The sequence below is a fragment of the Pantherophis guttatus genome, chromosome 2, assembly GCF_059756535.1.
Source record: "Pantherophis guttatus breed Tessera chromosome 2, ASM5975653v1, whole genome shotgun sequence".
Classification (NCBI taxonomy): Eukaryota; Metazoa; Chordata; class Lepidosauria; order Squamata; family Colubridae; genus Pantherophis; species Pantherophis guttatus.
In genome coordinates, this window is record NC_142064.1 from 216,885,504 (window position 1) to 216,898,495 (window position 12,992).

The 12,992-nt window shown below is 35.1% G+C and overlaps 1 protein-coding gene across 9 annotated transcripts in view; it reads right to left on the reverse strand.

Annotated features, from left to right (window-relative positions):
• IQSEC1 (IQ motif and Sec7 domain ArfGEF 1) overlaps positions 1–12,992 on the reverse strand; it is a 298,864-nt gene that overhangs the window by 232,539 nt on the left and 53,333 nt on the right. The gene's annotated exons all lie outside the window — the stretch shown is intronic.

The window sequence follows — 12,992 nt, forward strand, 5'->3', positions numbered from 1 at the left end:
GACTGAAGAATTTGTGTTATGAAGAATTTGTTTTGATTTAGTTTGGACTATGCTGAGAATGAGTTAATTCTCAGCTGTTCTAATAAAGTGTTTGTTTTGGAACTGTTTGCATCTAATACTACTTACTTGGACCTGGGTCACAACAAGAACTAGAACCCAGATCTTTTTTCACCTGTCCCAAAAGACCACCACACTATTTGCAGTGTTACATAAAGACAGAGTATAGGAAAAACCATAACTGCATCTCAATTCAAAACATCTGTTTCTGTATTTTGCATTTAATTTCAGAAAGTTAATTTTAATATGTTATTTTACTTCAGTAGATCTAATGGATTTTTACAAAAATAAATTAACCATTTACATTTATCATTGGGTGTGTCTCATACTCATCTTCCTTCATGGTTCTCAAACAGTAATAATAAAAATACTTTGGTGGAATTATCTTCAAAGCTGTAACCTGAGAATAGAGCATATGAAAAGAATGACAGGGAACAGAGACATTATTGTTTAAGACACAGTGATTCCACAGTGTGACTGCTTGGTATGGCAATGGCTTCTCCAGTGTTAGCAAAAGCCACCCTGATTTTTTAAAAATAATATTGCAACAGCTGTGACTATCCTCATCATTATACATAAAAAGCCAGTCATTAGGCATATTGTTGGAAATATCAGATGTTGCAACTGAGGGGCTCATTAGAAATCTGATGCAAGCTTTTGATTTAAGGTGCCTTGACTCTTGTCACTAGTACCAGAAAGATTGTCAGATATAAAACTGCTCTAGATACTCTTAAGCAATATGGGAAGATGACTAAGGAATTCCCACTCTTCCAAATTATATACTTAATTAAGAAGAAATGTGAGATAAAGCAATGAAATTGGACAAATGGTTTGTGAAACACATGACATGATTGTTTGTTAGAAAAAAAATAAATCATACCAAGAAATGTTCAATAATCAGGTTTCTATAGTCAACTCACTCCCAGAATGATACAATATATCTGGAGAGACAAGATGGGGAAGTTTGTGCTTGATTGATTGAGAAGAAACCACTTAAGGAAATGCCTTGTAATGTTATATGCCTCATTTGCTAGGAACAAAAGTGCTAAATTTGAGCTGCACTGAAATGATATCTTCTTTTTTCCCAATGGTGCTTTTTCAAGAGGCAACTAGACTTTCTTGTTTTTCTTTGAAGTCATTTCACTCCTCATCCTCATTGGATGAGAAGTGAAAGTCTGCAAAGAAAAACAAGTCCAGTTGTCTCGTGAAAAAGCACTTTGGGACAACCATGGCTTGGATGACCAAGAATCTCCATAGGTATCTTCCTTTACAGATTCCAAATCTCACTGTTGCAATTAGCTTTTTTTCACTGCAAATATCAAGCAATACATCACGAAGGTGTTTGTAAATGCACTGCCACTTCTACTGAAATTATGGTGTTTCCATATGTAATGGAAAAACAAATCACCGCTGAACCAAATGTCCATTATTTAAATCTTACCATAGCTGCCAAATATACCCCAACCTTAGATCTGAGTTCCCTTCTGCATTTGTAGTTTCCATTACTACTTTAAATTTTCTGAAAATATTTTCTCATCCAACCAAAAATATTAAATTCAGTTGCTTAGCGGCGCATTTTAATGTGTTAGGTTCAAGCTTTAAAAACCAACCTAGATTAGGTTGAAGTTGATATCTCATCTGTTACAAATTAACATTGTTCTTAGGAGGCCCATTTCTATGTTACTTAGCACACCTACTGTATCTGTGCCATCAGTGGTGGGTTTCAAAAATTTTTACCCCAGTTCTGTGGGTGTGACTTGGTGGGCATGGCATGGCTTGGTGGGCGGGGCTTGGTAGGCATGACAGGGGAAGGATACTGCAAAATCTCCATTCCCTCCCCAATCCAGGGAAAGGTTACTGCAAAATCCCTATTTCCTCCCAATCAGCTGGGACTTGGGAGGCAGAAAATAGATAAGGGTGGGGCCAGTCAGAATTTTTACTACCGGTTCTCTGAACTACTCAAAATTTCTGCTACCGGTTCTCCAGAACCAATCAGAACCTGCTGAAACCCACCTCTGCTATGCATGTAGCATATTATATAAAAATATAAAGGCATCTTCCAGGCTGTAACTTCCTCTTTGATTCTGTTCATCATTCAATACAGGATGTATAATTTGAGTTTAGCTCTGCTGATAAACATGATAAACATGAACATGATCCAGGAGAGAAACAGCAGGTAACTCTTAATGGAGACATTATTTTTTTTAGAAAACCTATCTAGTCTCCAGCCTACCCGTTTATGAAGAGATCAATGGAGTCTGAGCAGTGTCACCTTTCTGTGGCTTTATTCTTTAGATCAAATGAGTGCTTTATTTTGGCTACTGATTAGGAAAGCTAGAGTAAGTGTTCCTGTTATGTTCCTTTTAATTACATAACTGATTATTATTTCAGCTGATTCTTCTCTTAGAGGAGCATGGATCCAGATGGATATCACACACACACGTAATATTCTGTCTCTGTATTCTCACCCTAGTTGTAAATAGTGAAAATGTTATCCATCTGCACAATCCATCTTGAATTTCAAAAAGCCAAGTCTGCAGCTGGGGATAGCACAATTAGTCTGTACACCATATTCTGAACAGTTCAAATCAGAACTTTGTTCCCAGATCAATGAGTAAGAATGCCATTCACAACAAGGGAACCCACATTACAAAGAAAAACTCTGCAGAAATTATTGAAACAATTCTGTTCCAGAGTAAGAATGATTTCCTCTTGTAATATGTTATTTGGCCTCAAATAATTGCCTTATCATGTAATCCACCATCAACAGAAAAAAAAAACTTTTATGCAAATATAAAGCTTTGAAGCATTTATTGTCAATTCTCAGTAACATGTGGAGAACTTCAAACAAACAGCAAGGAGTTGTTTATTATCAGCACTCCTAATTATTCTCCTTCTAGATGAGAAGGATGCATTCTGGGATGCTGACTAGAATACACATTTTAAATTGCCTACCTTTTTAATATATTTATTATAACAAGTACTGCATGCCTTTTGATCATATTAACAAGCAGTTCTTCATTCTTCTCTCAGTGGCATATTATCCACATTTACAAATAACAATGGAATATATAATCCTGAAAAGTTGCCAAATCATTCAGACATTCTTTTCTTAAAAAAAAGAAAAATATGAGGTATGGGATAGGACAAGGGCAGTTAATGAAGGAAAAAGACAAAGGTGCTTTGGCATCCTGAGGGCTGAATGAATGTGCATCCTTTTATAATGTATTACGCGCCCAACATCCTCATTACTCTAGAAGGTTTATTTATAAAGATATACCAAATTACTATTTCAACAGTTTCCTTGTCAATTCTCAAGAGCAATATAAAGAGCTTTAGTATTTCTTGCAAAGTTGTTATACTCCCTGTTTTTTCCATTCCAGCTTAGACTTTATGGTATACACGAAAGTGCATACTTTCGTTCAGTGCTTTCCCTGGGCTCTTGTTAAAGAAGAAAATGGAGTAATATCCATTCATCAGTGGCCATTCCAGTTCCCACTGCAAACACTTCACCAGAACAACACCAGAACCATACCAGCCACCAGAAGCCTTCTTTGATCACTAAATTACAATCACAGCTATCAAACATTGCTTGGTCAAGATTTAAGAAGCACTGCCTCAAAAGCAGTAGTCTTAAAAGTTACAGAGTAGGAAAGAATTTCTGTAAGGTAATTTAGACTCAACCTAATCCATATATTATGCTACAAATTACATTTCTATTGTTTAAACAAACACTACCGATGTTGTAGCAATAATATGGGGAGGAGTTAGGGATGGAGAAACTATGAGGAAATGAATATAATTTATACAGCATTTAGGTTTTGGTTTATCTAGATCTAGATTACATGTACAAAAATATACTATTTATGTACATATAGACAATAATCTGAAAGCCCTTTATAATCATAGATCATAGTAAAATTTTATGTGTAAAGATATGCTCCTGCTCATTTTGACATATTCATTCATTTAATTTATTTGTTTAGCGTTTGTTTTTATTTAGCAGTGGAACTTCACATATGGAAGATAAAAGTGGGTATGGTCAGGAAGAGAAAGGATAGATAGATAGATACCCTGTTTTCCCCAAAATAAGACCTCCCCAGATATTAAGCCCAATTGGGCTTTTGAACGCATGCACTAAAAATAAGTCCTCCCTGAAAATAAGCCCCCCTCCAAAATAAGCCCTCCCTGAAAATATTTAACCGCATGTGCAGCCGATCCCCACCATTTCCTCTGGTTAGGGTTAGGGAGACAGAGCTAGAAATCAGGTAAGATGGCAAGAGGAGCCTCATCTTGCTCCACACACCCCAAAATAATAAGACCTCTCTGAAAATAAGGCCAAGCGCTTATTTTGGGGTTCCAAAAATATAAGACTGCAAAATATGAAAATGATTAAGGGCTGGTCAGCTGCAAGGGGATCAGAAGAATCCAATACAAATTAAGGTCACAACGCTTGTCCGTTTGTTAACTTGGGGTTAGGACTTTTTAGGGGTGTCCTGAACAGCAAAGCAGCTGAGGAAGATACTTTCTTTAAATAATCTCTCCCTCTGCAAAGTAACAGAGGCTTTCAGTCATGGGGTTTGCTTATCATGTTGCTTAATGAATCTTTTGTAGGAATCATTTGCAAACACTAAAAAAGGTCTACCTGTATTTGCTAGAAAGCAATGAGTTCACTTATGTTTGTACATTCTCTTGCAATCAATTCCTGAATATGGGGGTGGGGGTGGGGTAAGGTTCTGAAGCACTGAAATTTCTAATGCCTGGTATGACTTCTGACAATATCTCCTTTTAGATACTATCCAGAAAGGCAGGCAGAGAAATGTTAAAATTAGTTTTATATTTTACATTGCAGACTTTGTGCTTAGGTTCAAACCTTCTATTTTAAACTAAAAAGGGACCAACTTATTTAATTTTTAATTTTTTAAATTTTGTGCATGTGACATATAACGAAGTATAATTCAACTAAATTGTATAAACAATTTATCTAAAGGTGCAAGAATTGTTGGTTAATCTAAACCAAAGCATGTGTTTCTGTCACTAGCTTATTAACATTTTGGATCAACATACTTTAAGAATATAGTCATATATAGTGATGCAAGAGAAGGTTGCCTAAGGATCATTTCACTCACAGGATTATTAATAAGTATCAATTAATACTTAATGCAGTTATGTGCTATGTATTAAGTATTTGTTTGCATGTGTTATCTTGTAACACATAAATCTTTTGTAAGCCTTTTGTTAAAAAAAGTAATATTTAAAAATATTTGATATTTTCTTTAGGATGCTCTTCATTTCACATAACAAAGAGTACATTCTCTAGCAGGAAGGGGTTTTCGTATTCTTTAACTGTATTCCTAAAAATATGTATGCATGAATGCAAATATTTAATCTATGAGGTAAATGAACAAAAATGGTTAAATGCTTGCTGATATTAAGATAAGAAGTTTGGGTATTTCCATTATTTATTATTTTACTACCATGTTTTCCCCAAAATAAGACCCTGTCTTATATTTTTTTGAACCCTGATTTATGATTTGAAGCCTTATTTTTGGGGAGGTCTTATTATTTTGGGGTGTGTGGAACAAGACAGAGATCCTCTTGCTGTCTTACCTGATTTCCAGCTCTGTCACCCTAACCAGAGGAATGGCAGCGACTGGCTGGGTATGCGTTTAAATATTTTCGGGGAGGGCTTATTTTCAGAGGAGGGCTTATTTTCAGAGGAGGGCTTATTTTCAGGGAAACATGGCATGTATGTTAAGAATAGAAGGAATCACATATCTAATTTTCCTTTTTTAAAAAAAGGGAAATCTGTTCGATAGAATTTGCTGCAATATAAGTTTTTTTATTAGCTTTGCATAGGAAGTAATTTTAAATCATTAGCATTCTTGATATTTTAGTAAAAGCAATAGTTATATTACAATTAATAGAAAAATAAAACAATGACAGAAACAATTACAGAGTTTAATATGTAAAAAGTACAATCATGTAAATCAATTTAGATAACTATTTCAGTGGCATTGTCTCCCTAGCTCATACTTTAATTCTTCTCTATAATATGATTTCAGCCAAGCATTTATTTATTTATTTTAATTTTTATACCCAAGTCTAGTGATTAGGATGGGAAAGCAAAGTAGAGGCGATCACATCAGAAATGGGCAAATGAGAGACTCAAACTCATAATATATGGGGGACCATGGTAAATGTTGTTTTTCTCTAGAATTCCTCCAAAAATTAATGAAACAAGCAATCTTAACATTATTTCTCTGTACTCCTTTCTACTCACTGACAATAATACTCAGTAGTCTTACCAGAAACCATGCCATATGTCTTAACTGGTCATCATTTAATTACAGGTGGTACTCAGTTAATAACTATTTATTCAACAACCGTTTGAACTTAGCAACAGTGCTGAGTGACTGGTACTTATGACCAGTTGTCAAAGTTCTGACAACTGATCATAATTATGGTCATATGATCACCATTTGTCACCTTCACTGCTGGCTTCCAACAAGCAAAGCGAATGGGGAAGCTAGTAGGAGGTCACAAATGATAACCATGTGACACTCTACTTGAAATGATGTGAGATCCACTTCATGATGGCAACCAGAAGTGCCAAAAAATACCGTTGCTAAGTAGCACAGTGGTGTGACATTTGACTTTATGACCGTCTTGCTTAACAATGGAAATTCTGGAGCCAATTGCAGTTGTTAACCAAGGTCTATTTATGCTACAGTTCCATCTACCAAACTGACCATGAACACTTCGATCCATCTCCTAATTCCATAATGCAACTAATTCCATAGTTAGCAGTCTAACTCCGGCTATAATTACTTAGCCTAAAACCAAAAAAAAAAAAAAAAAAAGATGACCAGTGAAATTTTGAGCAGCCTGACTGCCCTCTGCTAAGTTTGCATGCCTCAACCAAGAAATCCTCTTACATCCAATTCCCAGAAACAGCATGAAGAACAAAAAGAGAAAAGAAAAGCAAGTGAATGAATTCTGCTTTCTGGTTCCTTCTTTTACAAATCTGGAGAGTTTCATATCTCGTCCCCAAGAACTGATTCATAAAAGACTCATTATAGTTCTGTTATGTGCTCCTCCTCCTTCTAATCCTTTTATTAAACACAGTATTATCAATTCTTATGCTAATACAATTGAAATATAATTCTTACAGTACTTGGCATTTCTTTTCTACGCTGTGTTGATTCAGGACATTTCTGACTTTTTAAAGAAGAGTTCATGACAATTTAACCCAGCTCAATACCAAGGCCTGCAATCAGCATTGTTCTGCCTCTGTTCAGAAACTGCAGCATGGTCTTTGCCTTTAATAAGCAACTTAATAATCAGTCTATTAAATTTCACACTTATTAAATGTCTCTAGTAAAATTGCAAGATTTTATTAACCGCAGTGAGAAAAACAGTTATTGCAGGCAAATTAACTCTATTGCAAAATTAAAACTATTAAATAACTATGTGAGATGTAAACGTTGAAACAAAATTGCATTTAACATGCATAGGAAATTAAATAATTATAAAGCAAATAATCTTCAAAAATGCCCATTATTTAAAATGCAATGTAATATAAAAAATATTTAGTTGTAGCTAAAATATATTAAGTCAGCTTAAAATATGAATTAATATTGAATCTCACTGACCTTGTACTACTTTCAAGCTATTTGCTCATTTAAACTGTTAGTAATTAAGACATCAAAGGATGCACAAGAATAGTGTTCTTTCATTATTCCATTCAATTTTATTTTTGAGATGGGATATATTCACATGTTCATTAGCCATGAACATCATGTTATTAATACTTTGATTCTTATTAATGTTAAATTTTCCACTAAGCACTTTTTAGAAGATTCCTGCAACATAGAACAATTTTATGACCTTTGAGGTGATAGAGATGTATCCCAGAAGTGTCAGACAAACCATTTTGGTTGGGAAATTGAAGGATTTGAAGTCAATACAATATATCAAAATGTCTTCCAGGTTAGAGATGGCTGCTCAAGAGAATAAATGAAATGGGTAATAAATGGTAATTTCTTTCTCTAAGAAATAATTTTAGGTATGTGAGTACTATTTATACCAACATGTTCCAGAACAATGTTATATCTGAACCTTGTAGAAATTATGAACTATAATCAAAATCTAATGGTGAAATCTAAGTATTCGATTTTACCATTAGATTTTATTTGATTTGTAGAGAATTAATTTGATTTGCAGAGAACATTTGTACCTATAGCCTAGATATATCTATACTTGTAAAATCTTTCTAAAGCTTCAGATGGAATTTTTTCAAGGTTTGTCTGGAGATGTCAGCAGCTTGAAGTCAGATTCCACACAATGGAAAACTATTCTACATTGTACTGTGGTTTATAAATAAATAAAATGACAATTCTTAAGAAATAGAAAAAACTTTGTTTTCACCAGAAAGGATGGACTTCTTCAATAATGAATAAGGAGGAAATCCTAATATGTATACCTGTTAATTTATTATCTACGTATTTACTACTGCAATGATATTGGCACACATAGGGTATGATTTTCTGTCAGCATAACGTAGCTGGCAAGACTAATGTAGCAAAGCCAATATGGTTTAGGTAAGAGATCTTAATTCTAGTCTGAGATAAAGATTTTTGGAAACTGTATAGGATTTTCCCAGCCTTATTTAGTTAAGTAAATGAGGGACAGTAAGCCATAGGTTTTTTTTGAAGCATTTTCTAAAGTTCCTCAACTTCTAGTGTGATTTAATATTTCTGAGGTAATCTTTCAACTGACTTTCCTACAATCTCTCATGCCTCATTTCATATTTACAATAACATTCTTGACAGCTAGGTTAGGTTGAAAGACAGCTAATAGTCTATAGTTAGCAAAATTGCCCCATGATTGGTTTGGTTTTTTCTCTTATTAACCAAGGCATCCACTAATGGAATAGGAGTGAACAATAGTGGTGATTCTTCCTGTCCCTGCAGATTGTACACTGGATATAGGAGACCACAAAGAAGGAACATCGTTCTCCCTAATTCACCGGCAGTTACCTTACATTAAGACCAACATTCAACTACTGGGATTAATCCTATCTTGTTTCCATAACCCTGATTATATCACACTTATTTTAATCTGTCATGACATCCAGCACATTTCGCTTGTTACCTATACCTCATACATTAATATAGAGATATTTAAGACAGTGAATTAGATTCCTTGTGTTCTCTTTCCCTTTTTCGTTATGCCCATATTTACTCCCCCATTGTTGAAGTAGCAATTTCCAAAGCACTTCCACTTTGCTGAACAGGCCTGCTGTTCAGATTAATCAGCCACAGCTACAAATCTATTTTCTCTCCTTACTGAGATAAATTCCATCTCTGCAAAACAGCCCTTCCTCCTGGAAGTTTATACACTTATTGAAATACTGAAACCTCTGTTGCAACCAGGAATTAACATGATACATGATTCTTTCTTTTGCTAAACTCTAATGAGAATTATTTGATGAAAACCAACATGGGTTTGTCCATATGGATGAGTCTTGTCAGACTTTCCATCACATCTTAGAGTCAGGCACTTAAGAGATAATACACATGTTGAGATGGAATACCTAGATGACAAATGGGAACTCCTGTACTTCTCAAGAGGGCATAACTTATGAACGTCTTCCTCTGGGTGATTGGTGATGGATCTACATGGATCAGTTGGCACAGCACAGAGTCTTCTGTAATGCACTCATGTTTCTAGAAGCTTCTTTAAAGTCTGGATTTAAAAAAAAATATTTTATATAAACAGGTTTTTAAAGTCTAGATATAAGAAGTAGGTGCCAAGATGTAGAGTAATGTTGATGCAGTGTCTTTTTGCAAGCCACCTTCTTTCTCATCCTTAGAAGTTGTAAACATCATTGATCTTCTGCTTTTGGAAAGCAATAGAATCCACACATCTCCCTCTTGACAAGTGAGCTGAACATATAATATACCAGCCTCCAGTTTATCAATCTTTATATTAAGGACTTCCACAAGCTTGGTATTTAACAGCTTTCTTTCTTTTCTGGGAACAAAGAAAACATGGCACATCTGTTGCAGGCAACTGCCAAAACCTCATTTCTGGCCAGGATGTCTTCTATATTCACTGGACTAAGAAAGAAAAGAGGGAAAAGCAAATAGAATTCTTTCTTTCCCAGAATACACTAAGACAGTGCAATTGATCATCTGTTGAATTAAATGTTAGGCAGCTGACTTGAGGTGATCAGATGAATTCTAATTCCTCTACTTTTCATCTGCTTCCCAGAATGCACAAGGAATATGCAAATGAACTTCTGGAAAAAAACTTCAGTTAAGAAATGACACAGAAACATATTTAATATGTACTATGTTAATTGTATGGTGGCACAGTCATTAGAGTACAGTACTACAGACTACTTCTGCTGACTGCTGGCTGCCTGCAATTTGGCAGTTTGAATCTCACCAGGCTCAAGGTTGACTCAACCTTACATCCTTCTGAGGTGGGTAAAATGATGACCCAGATTGTTTGGGGCAATATGCTGACTCTGTAAACTGCTCAGAGTGGGCTGTAAAAACACTGTGAAGCTGTATATAAGTCTAAGTGCTATTGCTACTAACATGATGTATCATTTATTGAGCATTCCTAGTTGGACATAAATGACATTTTTGTTAATACCTATAGTGCTGTGTGAAATATAACATGATTAAAATTGCCAACTTAATTGGTCTGAATTGTCCTTTGTTTATCTCCATATGAGTCCACTTCCACACTAAATTTACACACTGGAAAGCAACCTAAAGGAACAGCCTTTTCTATAAATATTTTCAATGGTTAATCTACAAGACCAAATAGCTGCACACATTTTATCACTCAGCCAATTCACTTTAAAATATTGGTTTTCTTCAGTGCAAAATCATAAATTTCTTCCCCATATCTTTCGGTGTTGCAAATGTATGTTCTTTAGAGAAAAAATTGTATTTACTTTATTAAGAATGTTATTCTGTCAAGGGTTAGGGTTTCATTGTAGTTTCTATTATACGCCCCAAATTAAATGCAGATTAAAGCTGAAATTAAAATAATAAATTAAAGGCCTATTTAAAATGGGTGCTTTTATATAATGGCCATCTTCCAGATTTTAATTTTAATAAAAAAACAAAACTCCATAAAGAAAAATAGGCTCCTCAATTCATCACAAAGTACTGTATATTTCAGAAATCCAGAAGAACTACAGAGAAGATTTAAGTTATTCTCAGCTGACATCAAAGCAACTGTAGGCAATTTTTTTCAAATAAACTCAGTTATGTGGGATCATGGATCATATAGAGGAAGACAGTCTCTGAAGTAACCTGCATCCAGTTGTATGCAGCTTGAATAATAATGATCAGTACTTGCATTTTGAGACAGTTTAGTATATAGGTTAAGGCGTCAGGTTAGAAACTGGAAGACACCGACTTTTAGACTCTTAACACAGCTGTGTGACTTTGGTTACTTTCTCTCAACCCTAAGAATGCAGCCGTGGCAAACCACTTCTGAAATTGCTGCCAAGAAAATGAAGCAATGAGTTGAACACACAGAAAACAAAACTCCCTTGCATTTCATCAAGAAACAAAGTAGTAATCAATGCAATTCAGTGCTTTTAGATGTGATACTATTTTTGAGTTCTTCCACAAATCACCATATCAGCTAATAGGTTTCTAAAGTAAATACAACCTTCAATGTAGATCTGAAATAGTCAGAACTTGAAGTCCCAAGCAAGTGTATCACAGATTTCCCTCCCCAGAAAAGAACAGTAAAGCAAAGTGAATATATAATGTTCCTAGTCATTGCCTCAATTTGTAAAACCTGAGTCATCCAGAAGTGCACCAAATATAATTCTTGCTTCTTCCAAGAGACTGGAACCATAGTCGAAACATGGAGACATACTGCCTTTCTGCAATTATAATGCCTTACAATAAGCAATTCTGGCATTTCTGGATTTAATTGCTTTTTATTATTTACCTTCACACTCACTACTTTCTGAACACACTCAGGGGAGCCACACTATTACTTAATTATTACCTGCCTCCTGTTAAAACCAACTCCAAGTCCATATCGAAAAGCACTGGAAACAAAATCGAATCCTAATGTTAACTATATAAGAAGCTTCAAGGAACAGTAAATGAAATCTGAGTCCTTCGGGAGTAGGGCGGTATATACCGTATTTTCCGGCGTATAAGACGACTGGGCATATAAGACGACCCCCAACTTTTCCTGTAAAATATAGGGTTTGGGCTATACTCGCTGTATAAGACTACCCCTCTTCCAACGCACACCAAATAAAAATTAAAAAACATCAATTGGCTCACCCACAATGTAAAAGCAGCTGTGCTAGACCCAAAATGGCCCCTACAACAAGCAGGAACCTCACACAGCCACAAAAAGCCCAAAAAAACAACTTTCACACTTTACACACACACAACACAACACAACTGGCTCACCCACAATGTAAAAGCAGCTGTGCTAGACCCAAAATGGCCCCTGCAACAAGCAGGAACCTCACATGCCACAAAAAGCCCAAAAAAACAACTTTCACACTTTACACACACACAAATGGCTCACCCACAATGTAAAAGCAGCTGTGCTAGACCCAAAATGGCCCCTGCAACAAGCAGGAGCCTCACACAGCCACAAAAAGCCAAAAAACCCCAACTTTCACACTTTACACACACAAAGTTCCACATACAGCTTTGTGAGATTTTTTGTGTTTGTGTAGTTAGAGTGAAACACTACAGAAACACACTAAATCTCAGAAAGCTGCACAAATATTATTTTATTTTATTTTATTTTTATTTTTATATGAAAACTAAATTTAAAACTTCCTAAACTTTAAATGGCTAGGTCTAAAAAAGAACAACTAAAAAAAACCCCAATTAACTATTTTTTTTAAAGCTCCCAAAGGGGAA